General features: G+C 39.9%; 1 protein-coding gene across 14 annotated transcripts in view; it reads right to left on the bottom strand.

Annotated features, from left to right (window-relative positions):
* Window positions 1–12021, bottom strand: part of mapt (microtubule associated protein tau) — a 46690-nt gene that overhangs the window by 28910 nt on the left and 5759 nt on the right. The window contains exon 1 of one of the 14 annotated variants that reach the window (XM_012952561.3): window positions 577–684. The gene's annotated coding sequence lies outside the window, so the exon portion shown is untranslated. 14 annotated transcript variants of the gene reach the window in all.

Genomic DNA, 12021 nt, shown 5'->3' with positions numbered 1-12021 from the left:
TGGATCCTAGCAACCAGATGCCTGCTGAAACTCCAAACTGAAGAGCTGCTGAACAAAAAGTGAAATAACTAAAAAATACAAATAATAAAAAATGAAGACCAATCTCTACATTATACTAAAAGTTAACTCAAAGCTGAACAACCCCTATATTAAAACCAGCAACCAACTGGACTGAATAAAGAGGGGCCCTGACAACGAAGGAAAGCTGCCGGGCCCCATCTACAGAGAAAACATTTACATAAAAGGGGAATTTTCAACAAGCAGCCCTCCATCTTAACTATAACTTCCAGAATCTTCCAACTAAAAACTATTACACAGTATATTATGTCCTTTGTATTTTAATCTATACGTCCCAACTCTTGTTCCCCCACCCTACCCTACAACTAGCCCTGTTAACCCTATAGATGGAAGATGGTAGTAGAAGGAAGATTCCACACAATGAAATATATGTATTTAGGTAATTGAAGTTCAGTAACTAAAGCACCACTAAGTAATATGGACAATAAAGACATTTACACTCCAGTGCTGCTTCTTATAAAGCCCATTCCCCATTAAAATGACACAAAACAAGCCTACCTTGAACACCAGTTCTTACATAAGGCAATATGTGGCAAGTATATTACATGTAGTGGGACAGTTTAGGGCCCCTTCTTCCTCGTTCAGATAAGTGAGAGTGTGGTTTATCTAGCCCTGAGGTGCTCCTCCTGCTAGGGTGAGTGCTTTATCTAGAACGTACAGGCCACCAATAACACATGGAGGTGTCAGCACAGTTTATCCGGAAAAGCTGGGAGTCCTAGCACAGTAACTTAGCAGAAGGAGGAGGGAAAAGGGGCTGCTGTGTCTCAAAAAATTCACACAACAAGTTGCATAACTAGGAAATATACAGCATGAAACCTACCAGTGTAAAACACACAAGTACAAGTAAATGCTAACGACTAACAGTATTGTTTACACAAACACCACTACAAACCTGTAGAATTTATCCTTATAAACACTTAAGCACACAAATTCTGTCAAAATTGTAATAAATCAATTATATAGCAAATTTTGTACCTTGACTTTGAAAACACAAGATATTAGGAGGTACCTCAGAGGTCTATGACCTACACAAATAAAACTGGTTCATGACTTTGTCCCTTTATATGGTCACAGAACTACCCAGTGACTTCTAATATCCTTGTAATTTAGAGTAGGGAGTACATTATCCCTTATAATGCATTAGTAATAGTTCCCAGACTCAGAGTTCTCTGTATAAATCAGCCTGCAGCCTTGTGCCTTTATATGGTCACAGAATGTCTTAGTGACTTCTAATATCCTTATCATTTACAGTAGGGGGTACATTATCCTTATATAATAATTGAGTGATACTCAGAGTTCCCTGTATAACTCAGCCTGCGGCCTTGTGCCTTTATATGGTCACAGAACCCCACAATGACTTCTAATATCCTTATAATTTAGAGTAGGGGGTACACTATCCCCTATAATACATGAGTGATACTCAGAGTTCCCTGTATAAATCAGCCTGCAGTCTTATGCCTTTATATGGTCACAGAACCCCTTAGTGACTTCTAATATCCTTATAATTTACAGTAGGGGGTACATTATCCTTATATAATAATTGAGTGATACTCAGAGTTCCCTGTATAACTCAGCCTGCAGCCTTGTGCCTTTATATGGTCACAGAACCCCACAGTGACTTCTAATATCCTTATAATTTAGAGTAGGGGGTACACTATTCCCTATAATACATGAGTGATACTCAGAGTTCCCTGTATAAATCAGCCTGCAGTCTTATGCCTTTATATGGTCACAGAACCCCTTAGTGACTTCTAATATCCTTATAATTTACAGTAGGGGGTACATTATCCTTATATAATAATTGAGTGATACTCAGAGTTCCCTGTATAACTCAGCCTGCAGCCTTGTGCCTTTATATGGTCACAGAACCCCTCAGTGACTTCTCATATCCTTATCATATACAGTAGGGGTACATTAGCCCTTATAATACATGAGTGATACTCAGAGTTCCCTGTATAACTCAGCCTGCAGCCTTGTGCCTTTATATGGGCACAGAACCCCTCAGTGACTGCTAATATCCTTATCATTTACAGTAGGGGGTACCTTATCCCTTATAATACATGAGTGATACTCAGAGTTCCCTGTATAACTCACCCTGCAGCCTTGTGCCTTTATATGGTCACAGAACCCCACAGTGACTTCTAATATCCTTATAATTTAGAGTAGGGGGTACATTATCCCCTATAATACATGAGTGGTCACAGAACCTCTCAGTGACTTCTAATACTCTTAACATTTTCCCAGCATCTTCTGTTTGTCCAAGAAATGGTAGAAGTTGAAGTTCAGTTGGGGTATAGCATTACATTCATATTAACATTTCAAGGGAATAATATAGCTAAAATATATTAATATTAAATATTAGTGGCAATTACAAATAAAAAAAGATTATAATTGAAATAATATGAAAAGCCTAATGAGGGACACAAAGTCATTATTTTGAGGATCAGGAAGTTAGCAGAAAAAAGGAAGCTTTTGTTTGCCCTTAGCCAGTCCATCAGTGGGTACATGTGTAACACATACTGTATATAGGGCCCATGGCACACACTGCACTGTTGGGAGATTAGCCTACCACATTTTTCCCTCTAACAAAACAACTAAATCACACCCTAATGGCTGTAACACAAATTGTCACCAATTATATCTTATCATGATTATTTTAGAATATTTCTCTAAAAAATGTCAAATATGTAAACAATTATAAGTTTAGTCTTTATTCTGAATTAATTCAGTGAAAAACTTATCAGCAATGTAGTTTATTTATATGTTTATAGATATAAATGTTTATATTGAGGGGCAAAAGGGTAAAAGTGACACACAGAGTCAAATATTCACTGCCATATTATATTTAATTCATGGGTGTGTAGCAATAGAGAAGGCATACTCTCAGCAGCAGCTGGGGTGGGGGCAGAATGATAAACAATTGCAATATATGTGTAAAAAGCATATCTTTCATGTATAGAGGATGGAGTGAGCCCTAAAAAAAGAATTGTGCTGCAGGGCCCATTAACATGTAGTAAAAGGGGATGTAAACCTTTACTATAAAGCCCCCCTCATCCACAGCAAGTGTTGATTTAGGAATACAGCCAGGATTATGGGCATAGCTCCAAGAAAGCTTTAGTCCTTTAGAGTGCATTGAAGTATACTGGGAGCTGTGGTCCAGCAACATTTAGGAGGAGCAACACTGCTATGAAAGGTTAATGTACCCTTTAACACACCAAAAAGAAAGAGGCTATCATGCTTTTACACCTGAGAGAAACAATGAATCCTTTTTTATAGAATAGCAGGATAATCACCAGACTTTTCTCACATGCTTTTCCATAAAAGCAAAAAAGTCACTTAGCAATGCAAGGAAATAGAGCGCAAATATCTATAACTAAAATGGTAGACAAGCAAGTATTGTCTGGTCATGGCTGGCCATGGGTAATAGTAGTCTGGCACCACAGGGGTCATTTTTGAATACCCCGGATGCAAGTGCTAGAACGAATCTCGCTCTATTTTGAGCAATTTTCCAAGTGGTCTCCCTTTTTTAACCAAGTTGCCCCAATGACCTCATCAGCCAAAAAAACTATTATTTTGTGAGACTGCAACTTTGTTTTTGTTTTGATCAATCACTTTCTGTTCAGTCCCTCTTCTATTTATACCCCATTCACACCACAGCTTGGTTGGTAGAGAAAATTGGCCCCTAGCAATTATGATGCTCTTTCAAACTGGAGATGCTGAACAAAAAGGCAAATAATTCAAAATTCACAAAAGATAAAAAAAACAATTAATAGAAAGGTAAACTACAGGGTCCACAGTGTCATGCCAGTGTTGTCACCCCCAGCCCGCACCTCATGTATACAGTGCTGCTGAACTAGGAAGCACTGTATTTAAGGCAGTAACACAGGTCTTTGCACTCCATTCTGGCTTTAGCACTCCACAAAGAAAAATAGGGCACCAAAGGTCCCCTATTGCTTTGTGTTATTGCCTGATAAGTCACTAAGGGTGAAGACACACAGAGCTACTAGTAGCAGCTACTTTTTCATGGCTACTAAACACCAGAAAATACACTGCCCATAGACAATACTGAGAATTTCCTCTGCTAAAACACACGTAGAGACAGTTGATGATCAGCAATTGTCTATTTCAGTAGCTGTGACGAGTAGCTGCTACTAGTAGCTCTGTGTGCCTTCACCTTACAGGAATGGGGCATCTTTATCATTATTTCACAAAAGCAGTAGGGCCTTTGCAAGGGTAGCCTTATTTTAACCAGCCAAAGCCACTCTCCAATTGGCCAGCACTTCATACCAAATGGAACTGCTCTCACCATTCTGTTTTCACCAGAACATACAGCATTTTAAATTCAGAATGAATCTTTAATGCTGTTTCTTTCCATACTGTCTTTCAGTGAAATCTCCTATAATAAGGTCACAGTGCCTGGTGCCAATCGATCTAATGCTCGCTGATTGGAATGCTAGTGAGCGCTGCTGGTGTGATCATTACTGCACACATGGCTTCACTTCTATCAAATCTCTTTTTTCCCCTTTAGCTGAACAATGAGAATGTCACAGTAACAACCTCTCCGATTTTTAATTAGTGCGTTGGAAAGAGACGTGCCATTGTCCATTCTGATAAACGAGGTCTGATCACACTTTCTGCCTCATTTAGTTTAGAATATTTACCATTTGGGTCCGTAATTACTTGTAATTCATATAATAGAATTGTAGCTATATATCATATTTATAGGGGGAGCCTAACCATAATTTTCCTTTTGCCTTATGAAATAACAGTTAATGTTAAGCAGCTTTCCAATACTGCTAAATGCTTAGTAGTTTTAAATAAATGTTATTGCCAGGGTTGGACTGGGGGGTGTAGGGCCCACCGGGGCTGCTGTCCGGGGGGCCCCGCACCCCCAAAGGTGCCCCCCCACTGGCCATGCCCCCGCACCCCTCACAGGAGCCCCTGCAGCGTCCCCATAACCCCTACAGGGACCCAAGTCACCCACCCAACATCCTCCCCTGAACACACATAAATGAAATGCGGGGAGGACACCGTCGGCTGGGGGAGCGGTACCAGGGATTGGGTCTGGGCTGCCGGCGGTGTCCCGGCGGCCCAGTCCAACCCTGGTCATTGCTATTGAAGGGAGCTTCTATCTGTTCCTTTCTTTTCTCAGCACTGGTGGTTCTGACTTTTGAAACAATGCAGTAGAAGCCAGTTGAGTAACAGGCCTGTGAAGAAGGCTGTCTTCTGCTACACTGTTTCAACAGTCATTACCAGCAGTGCATTACATTTTAATAGTGATTACACTTACAAAAAAATTCAATGACAATATGTACTGCAACATTGCTTTTAATTACATTTTAATTTTGGACTCCTACAAACATATACAAGGTTTATAAAACTGAATTCTAAATGTAGCAAGAAAGAATGCATGTAAAGGAGAGCTATAACTGAATGAATGCTCTACAAGCAAGGCAGATGTCATGTTTGGGAAACTCTCTAATCCACCCAATATGCTTTGGATATGCACATATATATGTTATCTGTATATATATATATATATATATATATATATATATATATAGAACATTTAGTATACAGTGGTACCTCATGAAAAACTGAGCCTTAACAGGTCTGTGCCAGTTTAGAGATATTATTAACTTCCCAACAACCTACACATTCCCGTAGGACATCAGAAGCCTAGGATTCACCTACATTCTCATTTGAGGCTAATCCTGATGGCAGACATAGGAAGAGATCTTGGAGTTTGGACTAGTCTGGGTAGTAAAACATTCTACAGGTTGAGATTTCTTTTGCTGATCTCCATGTAATTACAACCTACAACGGCACTCAGGCCAGAAACAGACTCCTTAGATGACAGCCAGGTATTCTCTTACCTCTCCGCTGCCTCTCTCTTTCTTTTATAACCCCTTCCTTGCCAGACGAAGGTAATACCAAATAACTTTCCCCGGGCAGTGAAAGCAACATACAGTGAGCTGTGTTAGGTGTGTGTCATGTGTAGGGGATACATGAGCCGGCAGAACAGCGGCTAGGGTTACATCAATCCTTCCTGTGTCTCCTCTATTAATAGCTCTGGAGCTGGGGGATCGAGCTTTCCAAGCAGATCAACCAAACTGTCACTTCAATATGAGCAAAACACTGCTGCAAACACAGATGCTGCTTGGTGCTAGGCAACACCACTGGCAGCTCTCTGGTGGGGGGGGGGGAAATGATGCACCACTGTCGCTGCTGTTCTCTCGCTGCAATTTGGGGCTTTTGTGCATAGCTCTTCCTTTCATTTCTGATTACTCAAACTGTTGGCATGGGGGCTGCTTGTTTGAGTCTCCATGTTGCAGCCCAATCCTCACTTCCCCTGGCAGTTGTCGGTTCCCATTGAGCACTGACGCGTTTCGCCTCCAGGTGCACAGGACAGAGACTTTGGAGTCAGGCAACAAAGTAAAGGAGGGAGGATTCTGCTCTATACGCGAGGGAATAAGAAGAGCATGAAAGTTGCAGCATCAGGAGAACACTTAGGAAGTAGCATCCAAAAAAAGAAGCCTTTGTGGAAATCTGAGACATCAAAACGCATTCCAGGAACCAAGGTGCATTGTTACTTTGTGCCTGACACTGCATTTTTTTTCTCTGCTGTCAGTAAGGTGAGAATTGCAGTCATGCCTCTCAGAAGTACAGGGTAAACCATCTGTCATCACATGGTATCATTTGCACCGGTTCCCATAAAAATGCCACACGTTTAGTCTGCTGGTGCCAGCATCAAGGGGACAACGCCAGCCTGCTTGAAATATCACAACACTATGGTATAGCCTGCATCATTTAATGAAAGGAGATATAAACCCAAAAATAACATTTTTGACTTGCAGAATGTAGCAGATGTCAGACTTGCCAGCATGGTTTTTCCCAGGTCTGTTAATCAGCTGGCTTCTGCAACATTGGTGGAATTAGGGTCAAATATGAGGATAAATGCTCATTTCCTGCCTTGGCTATAGGGTTGCCATTCTGCTGAAATGTTACTAGTCTAGATGGTCAATCACAAGCTATGGCTGGTATTACAAATTTACCAGAAATGTATTTACTAATAAATTTGTAATTCCCTGTATTTTCACCACCGTTTAACCCACCCATCCCTGCCACCATAGACAGCCCCCAGAGCCTCTAGGGTCCTGCTCCTACGACATCACTGCCCACACCCCCAGTAGTGGCTGATACCTTAAAGGTTGCGACCCTATTTCGACACCACTGGAACCATAGGAAAGTGACATATATGTCAACATTTTGATATATATGTAAACTCTTTATGAGCTATAGGGGTTCAAACCAAATGCTGGACTGCAGTGCGGTCTTAAACCTAAGGCAGAAAAACAGGCTAAGGATGCTGGCATGGCTTCTTATAAAGCCCTAAGCATTGCTCCTCTGTATTATTTGTATTTATGAATGTAGCAATCACCATATTACTTGCCTTGACAAACACATTCACTTGAGGTGGTACCCAAGGATAGAACACTCTGTCTAACCTTTGTGTCTTATGTATCAGACACAAGGCATGTCTTTAGCCTGGAGGCAGTCATCTTAAGTAGGCCATACCCAGGCCAGTCCTAAACTATATCAGACCACTCTGTCTATAAAATAATGTAGTGCCAACTGTACCCATTACAGGTTTTGGTTGACCAAGTTATGACTACTGTTCTTTCTTGATTTTTTTTTCAAGGGAAGCTAGATAAACTGATAATCTGTCAGATGACATCTTTGTGGGATCTGTTCATCAGTTTACCTCGGGGTGCAGGGTATTATTATTTTGGGGTGACATTAAAACTGTGGTCAAAAACATTAAAATATGTGAATTTATAACAAGCCTGGTGAAAGCGAATGAACAGAATAGAAACATGGATACTCTAGGTGAAAGACTCATGAAGCACCTCATACATACGTAATATGTATCCATACATTTGCTATCAGTATCAGAGATGCACCGCAGGCATGGTCTGATTGACTAATACATCAGAATCCTCAGAAGTATAATAATCAACTTTCAATTATTCAGCATTACCCTGTGTAAATGGATTTATACATCACTTTAGATGCAAAAGCATAAACCACAGCTCTGGTTGCACCATTAGGTCATCCTCAACTGACAATGAAGTTCAGCAACGTGATGCAATGTTGGAACATTATTTATAACAACCTTGTCTCCGACATATATTTTTAAACCTTCCACACAGGCCTCTCTGGAAACTGATAATTCCAACCTCCAAATAAGCAGCTTTTTCTATTTTTCTATTATGTGACCCATACTTGGACAAAATCTATATAGTCTAGGTTCTCTCATATATGTGCTACTTGCTAAAAGCTTGATTTTCTCTCTCCTGCTCTCCCAGGGTAAGAAGCAGAAGCAGTGTAATGCCTTAAGGGCCACAGCAACTCTCTGTATATGTATCAACTAGAACTATGCTCAGACTCCAGATCCTAGAGGAAAGAACCCAGGGAAAGTATATTTTGACATCTGTCTGATGTCGCATGCCAAGTCTTCTGTTAAATAGCTAACAAAAGCAAAATTATTTGGGATTTTTAATCCCCTCTAATTCCTCCACAGTCTATAGATGCAACTCCAGGCCCTTACATTGGCCATGAAATACTGATACTTGTCAATTGATAAGTACTACTAATAAATGTCCTGCCTTTTTCTACTAGAATAAGATTGGCATTAAACATAGATAGTTGAGTACCTAAAGACCACTGCTATACATTAAACAATCTGCGGCAGGTAAGCGGTTATAACGTTGCCTTAAGAAAGAAGTTTAAGCCTACTTTCCTACAATATACACATACTTTTAAACAGGGCCACCATCAGATACATTTTCTTTCAGGGCCTGGTAAAAGTATAATGTTTGGGGACATAAAAAAAATGTATAATATTGATTTGCAAGACCATTGCAATGATACAGCCATACCATTCATACCTCCCTGATGACTGTCCTATTTTAGCTTAAAGGATAAGTAAACCCTTTTTTATTGTCTAGCATGAAGCTCTGCCCCCTTTTGCTTTCTGAGCACTTCTCTTTCTGACTAGGATGACCTCAAATAGGTGTCTACTGTGCATGCCTGATTGATTTTAAATGGAGCAAAGGCAGGGAGCATGCCCAGCAGGCTGCTCTTTGAGGATTGCTTGCAACAGAGAATCAAAATAAATCTGCATGCAGGGAGAAGGCATGTTATTATATTTAAAATAAAAGGCTTACTAGTTATCTAGTCAATAAAAGGTGCCAACTTATTCTTTATAGACGTTTTCAACAAACTTATTTGCCCAATCAATATTTGACTGACAATCAAAGATAGTTGATTACCTACACATAACTCTACTCTACAAGGCCTTTTGCTCTTTTTATAAAATCATCTCCTATCCAATATCCAAGGGACTTGCTCCAAAAGCAACACTTGTCCTATTAACAAAAGAAAGTTGTATATGTCATATATCTCTGATACAGTTTGAGCTAATTGCCTTTAAATATTTATGCCCTTCCTGAGCTTGCTGTGGTTATCATTACTTAAACAGGGAATTCTACAGAGTAAGCTCATCACTTTCCAAAGGTATGTTAATATTCAATCCCCCTGGCCAAGTATCTTCATTAATAAGTAATGTGTCAGAGCCAGGAAAAGAAAATGAATTGCCAGAGTTATACCAGCCATACCTATGCAAACCAATGCCAGAAATCTTGGCTGTATAAAGTTTAGTGTCCAGGAAGACTCTTGAGCAGCAACATGAAACATAGGTAGATTGGTGGATACCCCTTTAAAGTTTAAGCAGAACAAATTATAAAGGAAATGTGGTAGATGGCTTCATTAGATTTAAGTATATATGTTCTGACTGATGTCCTTGTATAACTCAGCAAAAAAAGCTTAGCGTTGATTTGACAGGTATAATATGATTTTAGCTGCAAAATCACCTTATTGTATTTACTAAGTACTCTCCATTCAATTATATATATTGATTAACTTTAATCAAGGTTCCTTAATGTTCTTCAAAGGGGACCAATATTAAGCTTGGGAACCTGGTTCAGGACCCAAGAATTGGTAAATGAAACTCATTTTAATGAATGTTGCCTTTAGCAGGAAGATATGTTTGTAAAGTTAATACAAGTAAATACTACTTATAAATAAGATATATTTCCCTTGAAAAAGCAAAAACATAAATATCTATGAAAATGGGAAAATGCCATGTTACTGATGTAACGGGTGGCAGTTATGTCTTAATAGGCACTACAGCACTAGGTCACTGCTATCTAGAAAATAAGTGACATTTTACAAGGCCAAGCACAGAGAATCTTGTGTACAGAAGTGTTATAAGGTGGTAGAGACAGAAGGTATGGAGTGTGCAGAAAATGAATGTGGGCTAACATGTCTGGCACACAACTTCTGTGAAAGCACCCAAAAGCTTATAGCTACATTACACATCTGTAAATTTTAAAATGTGCTATTCCATACAGCATGGGGGGTGAAACATTTATCTATTTAAACCACCTCTATATAGACTTTATCATGCCCTTCAATTAAACAATTTTATTTTGCATAGTTCACTATAAAAAGCCATTTTTAAACGACTGGGTGTGTTTTCAAGATCTGTTCTAATCCAGTGTCCCATACACTGTGTTATCATTACCTATAAACATAGCATTTTAGGTTTGAATTCAGGGACTCCAACCGTTTTTACTCATGAGCCACACTAAGATGTAGAAATAACATAAGCAAAATAAGCACTGTGATTGGCTATTTGGTAGCTCCATGTGTACTGCTGGCCTACAGGAGGCTCTGCTTGGAGTAAAACTGTGTCTCTGTGCTTCAAAAACTTGCCTCCAAGCCAGAAATGTAAAAATGGCACCTACTTTGGGCCACTGGGATCAACATCAAGGGAGGTGGTGAGCAACATATTGCTCACAAGCTACTGATTGGGGATCACTGTCTTAATTACTTAAAAGGGGGCCACTCTATTGAACCAACACTGGGTACACTATTTCAATTCCTTTCTTAAATACAATTCCTTTGCTGAATAATATGAAGGTGTACTGAATATTTCATCTTTCCTCCTTCTCCTCTCTTCTGTGTTCCTTCTACACTGAGTCTATGTATAACCTAAAACAGGCCTGGACTAGCAATCTGTGGATTCTGGCAAAGGCCAGAGAGGCTGCTGTAAGATGTAGAGAGTCACTATTTATTGGTCTGATGGGGGCTGTCCAAGTATGGACCTGACGTAAAGCTAACGGCCCAAGGTGTGTCCTGTATTATTCCTGCAAGCAGAGAAAAGCCAATGCCACACCTGTCAGTGTGGCCAGGGCAGATGACAGCCCTTCGAGAAAAGCCTCAATGGCTAAGAGGCACATTAGAGCAGCGTTCTTCATTCTATCTGACCCTACACTACACCCTTCCAGACAGATTTAAGAAAATCTAAACATCACTGACCAATAATTTTTCCTGTGACCTTACATCCCCCTGCTACGTGGAGCCCTGACCAAAGGTTGGTCCTCTGGGGGGGCACTTAAACTGAAGAATTCCAATAACCACTTGTCAACCTACTACACCTGTCTGCTTTCATAGAAGAAAAAAAATAAGATTGCCAAGGCATATAGGTCCTCACAAAGACTAAGCATCCTGGCTTATAAATCATGTGTTCCCTGTAACACTGGGAGACTGGTCCCTTGCAGCTCTCAAGATCGCTGAAAGCTAATGGATTAGGCATGCTCTCATGCAAAAGGTAATGTGTCACTGGGGAGTATTTCTAGCATCTATCATTAATGGCTGTATTGGTGAACACTGCATGTAACAGTCAGTTACGTTCTAGGAAAAGAGTCTTTTTAGGAGACTCAGAACTGTCAGTGATGGTGTCTTATAAAAGAGTATTGACAAGACTCTCAGATCTGTCAGTGAAGCTATAAAAACAAACATTAACTATATGTCACT

This window comes from Xenopus tropicalis, chromosome 10, assembly GCF_000004195.4.
Source record: "Xenopus tropicalis strain Nigerian chromosome 10, UCB_Xtro_10.0, whole genome shotgun sequence".
Taxonomy (NCBI): Eukaryota; Metazoa; Chordata; class Amphibia; order Anura; family Pipidae; genus Xenopus; species Xenopus tropicalis.
Note: the sequence above shows the minus strand (reverse complement) of the source record. Positions and strands in the feature narration are given on the sequence as shown.